This window comes from Pongo abelii, chromosome 21 (genome assembly GCF_028885655.2).
Source record: "Pongo abelii isolate AG06213 chromosome 21, NHGRI_mPonAbe1-v2.0_pri, whole genome shotgun sequence".
In the NCBI taxonomy this organism is placed as follows: domain Eukaryota; kingdom Metazoa; phylum Chordata; class Mammalia; order Primates; family Hominidae; genus Pongo; species Pongo abelii.
Genome location: NC_072006.2, coordinates 54,116,779 through 54,121,196, shown reverse-complemented (window position 1 = coordinate 54,121,196; position 4,418 = coordinate 54,116,779). Strand labels below are relative to the sequence as shown.

Sequence of the window (4,418 nt, the reverse complement as noted above, 5' to 3'; positions counted from 1 at the left end):
GCCAGCTCTCCCCAGTATGGTTTCCAGCAGCTCCTAGCTTCCACTTTTCCAGCCAGCAATTCTAGAGGATAGACAGACTGTTTTTCCCTGGCTCCCTGAACCAATCATATTGACCTGAGGGATTCAGGAATTCAAGTGAGGAGAATGTGCCCACTTCTGGAATAGAAGGGAGAGTCTCCCTCACCTGAATCACATCTACTGAGGGTGGGAAAAGGCCACCCAAATTCCTAACGGGAAGGCCAAAGAAATGCATTATCAGCACATACGGATCATTAACTATTGCCATACAGTAATGACAAGAGATAGGAGCACTTATCATTCCCATTTTACAGGGTGGAACTGAAGCTCAGCAACTTGCATAAGGCCACACAGCTAAGAAGTGGAGAAATTGGGATTTGATCAGAGCCTGCCTGACATCAAAGCTCCCAAAGGATGATGGTGATCTTGATAATAATCAGAATACTGTTGAAGGCTGGGTGCAGTGGCTCATGTCTATAATCCCAGCACTTTGGGAGGCCCAGGCAGGAGGATCGCTTCAGTCCAGGAGTTCAAGACCAGCCTGGCAAACATAGTGAGACTTCCTCTCTACAAAAACTAAACAAAATTAGCCTGGTGTGGTGGCACCTGTAGTCCCAGGTAGCTACTCGGGAGGCTGAGGCAGGAGGATCACTTCAGCCTGGGAAGTTGAGGCTGTAGTGAGCCAAGATCGCACTGCTGTACTTAGCCTGGGAGACAGAGCAAGACCCTGTCTCAAAAAAGAAAATAATAATAATATGGTTGAGTATTCCTAATCTGAAAATCTGAAATCTAAAATGCGCCAAAATCCCAAACTTTTTGAGCACCGATGTGATGCTCAACAGAAATGCTCACTGGAGCATTTTGGGTTTCAGATTTTCAGATTAGGAATGCTCAACTGGTAAATATAATGCAAATATTCCAAAATCCAAAACAATCTGAATTCTGACACACTTCTGGTCCCAAGCGTTTCAGATGAGGGATTCTCAGCCTGTAACAGTAATAAGAGCTATTATTAGTTGAGCACCTACTGTATGCTAAGCTTTGCAAGCGTGATCTCATTTTCTTCTCCCAGTAACCGTTTGAGGCAGGTAGAGAGGACAATGTTGTTGACTGACTCCTCGACATCCATCCCAGCCCAGCCACAGGAACTGGAACCAATGAGTCTAAACCAATCATGAGACTTGCATCTTTTTGCCAGAGTTTGGTTCCGGAATGGGCCTCTGACCTACCTCAGGCTAATGAGAAGTGGAGAGAAGTTTGCCAGACGCTTCTGGGAAAGTTCTTCCTCACTCTTCCAGGAAGATGGCCTGGAAGTGAATCTATTTTCCTACCGGATATGAAAGAGGATGCCCGTGGCCCTGATAGCTCCTAGCAGTCATCCTGCAATCACGAGGAGGACCAGCCTGAGGAGGAAACCAACACTGTGTACGGAGACATGGAAAAAGCCTGGCTCCAGGATGATATCACTAGGCTGCTGGATCTCCTGCTCCCCAGTCCTAGAAATGTCCTATGTGGGGAGCCAGGGGAGCCTGTTCCAGTAAAGCACGCTTGAGTTTTATTACCCTCTTCTTTCTAGTGAAGGGCATTCTAAAGAACTCAGTAGGTATTTTTATTATCCTTATTTTACAGAGAGAGTGAGGCTCAGAGATTGAGTTGCCTGAGATCACACAGTGAGCTGGCCTTTGCTCCAGAGTTTATCTGACTCCAAACTCACCACACAGTACGGTTCCCACACAGCAATAGTCTTCCTTCCGCCAAATGTCTTTCAGTCCCATCATGCTGAATCCCCGTGAAGTAGGTCTTTTATTATCACTTTTGTTTCTGAGATGGAGTCTCCCTCTGTCACCCAGGCTGGAGTGCAGTGGCACAATCTCAGCTCACTGCAACCTCCGCCTCCCAGGTTCAAGTGATTCTCCTGTCTCAGCCTCCCAAGTAGCTGGGATTACAGGTGCACACCACCATACCTAACTAATTTTTGTATTTTTAGTAGAGATGGGGCTCCACCATGTTGGCCAGGTTGGTCTTGAAATCCTGACCTCAAGTGATCCTCCCTCCTCGGCCTCCCAAAATGTTGGGATTACAGGTGTGAGCTACCGCGCCTGGCATTATTCCCATTTTGCAATGAGAAACATCTGTAGGGAAGGGGAGGCTGATTATCAGCGAGGATTGTGGACCTACACTTTGCTTTCAGGCTTCTGATTCAGAGCCAAGAGGGAAGATCGTCAGATGGAAAGGCGTGGGAAAGTGGGCAGTAAGGAAATCCCAGAGGATGAAGAATGCTATGATCTTATCCTGACCCAGGAGGCTTGAGAAACAGAGCCTCAGACACTCATTCGTATTCTCTCAGGATTGGCTCTTAATTCATTTTAAATCTGAGGTCTTGGCTGGGTGTGGTGGCTCACACCTGTAATCCCAGAACTTTGCGAGGCCAAGGTGGGTGGATCACCTGAGGTCAGGAGTTTGAGACCAGCCTGGCCAACAGGGAGAAACCCCGTTTCTACTGAAAACACAAAAATTAGCCAGACATGGTGGTGGGCACCTGTAATCCCAGCTACTCGGGAGGCTGAGGCAGGAGAATCGCTTGAACCTGGGAGGCGGAGGTTGCAGTAAACCAAGATCGTGCCACTGCATTCCAGCCTAGGCAACAGAGCAAGACTCCATGTCAAAACAACAACAACAACAACAATTGAGGTCTTTCTTTTTTGCTTTTTTTGTTTGTTTTGTTTTGTTTTTGTTTTGAGACGGAATCTCGCTCTGTTGCCCAGGGTGGAGTGCAGTGGCGCGATCTCGGCTCACTGCAAGCTCCACCTCCTGGGTTCACACCATTCTCCTGCCTCAGCCTCCCAAGTAGCTGGGACTACAGGTGCCCGCCACCACACCTGGCTAATTTTTTAATATTTTTAGTAGAGACGGGGTTTCACCGTGTTAACCAAGTTGGTCTCGATCTCCTGACCTCATGATCTGCCCACCTCACCCTCCCAAAGTGCTGGGATTACAGGCGTGAGCCACCACGCCTGGCCTGTTTTTTGTTTTTTTAAGAGTCAGTCTTGCTCTGTTATCCTGGCCGGAGTGCAGTGGTGTGATCATAGCTCACTCCAGCCTCCAACTCTTAGCCTCAAGACATCCTCCCACCTCTTCTTCCTCAGTACCTGGGACTACAGGTGCATGCCACCATTCCTGGCTAATTTTAAAATTGTTTGTAGGAATGGGGTCTCACTATGTTGCCCAGGCTGGTCTTGAACTCCTGAGCTCAAGCGATCCTATCGCCTCAGCCTCCCAAAGTGCTGGGATTATAGTCATGAGCCTCAATGCCCAGCCTGAATTTGAGGTTTAAAAAATTCACACAGGGAATACATCACCATTGTAGAAAAAAATTTAGAAATATAGGCACATAATAAGATAACATAATTCAAAAATCTCATCAATAAGCCAGCTGTACAATTTTTGACAATTATGCTCAATCTCTTCATGCCTCTGTTTCTTCTAAAGAGAGTGATCAGGAAAGTCTCTCTGAGGAGGTGGCATTTGAGTTGAGGCCTTAAGGATGAGTTGGAGCCACTGTGGGAAGAGTGTTCCAGGCAGAGGAAACAGCACATGCAAAAGTCCTGAGGTAGAAATGAACTTGGCCACTGAACAGACAGGAGGACAGCCAGTGGGGTTCATGAGAAACAAGAAACAAGGAGAGTCGAAGGAGATGAGGTCAGATCATGAACTAGATTAGAGTCAGATCACAGAAGAGGAAATGAGCTTGAGGCAAGAGGTCCACTGTGCGTGCCCAGCACAGCACAAATGTGGGCCAGTGACTTAAGCAGAAGCTTTATTCATCAGCATTGGCCTCCTGGGAGGAAGAGAGGGTGAGAGACGTGAGAGACACCACCAGTCAGTCTGGCACTTTTTTTTTCTTTTTTCTTTTGTATATCGAACACCTCACGAATTTATATGTCATTCTTGCATAGGGGCCATGCTAATCTCTGTGTTGTTCCAATTTTAGTATATGCGCTGCCAAAGCGAGCGCTTTTTTTTTTTTTTTTCCAAAGACAAGGTCTTGCCCTGTCACTCAGGCTGGAGTGCTGTGGTGTAATCATAGCTCACAGCAGCCTCGACCTCTTGGGCTCAAGCCATCCTCCCATCTCAGAGGCCTCTTGAGTAGCTGGGACTACAAGCATGTGCCACCACGCCCAGCTAATTTTTAATTTTTATTTTGTAGAGATAGGGTCTCACTACACTGATCAGTCTGGTTTTGAACTCCTGGGCTCAAGCAGTCTGCCTGCTTCAGCCTTCCAAAATGCTGAGATTACAGGCATGAGCCACCATGCCTGGCTGAGTCTGGTACATTTTTACCAAGTGCCCTTACTGTGCCAGGCCCTGCCCCAAGTCCTGGCCTCCAGGCATACTTGCAG

The 4,418-nt window shown here is 47.5% G+C and overlaps 1 non-coding gene across 1 annotated transcript; it reads right to left on the bottom strand.

Moving 5' to 3' along the window:
* Nucleotides 1-3,929: 3,929 nt before the first annotated feature.
* On the bottom strand, nt 3,930-4,033 carry LOC112130453 (U6 spliceosomal RNA). Its single transcript, XR_002912716.1, has one exon. It is a non-coding gene; the product is annotated as a U6 spliceosomal RNA (small nuclear RNA).
* Between the last annotated feature and the right edge of the window lie 385 nt (nt 4,034-4,418).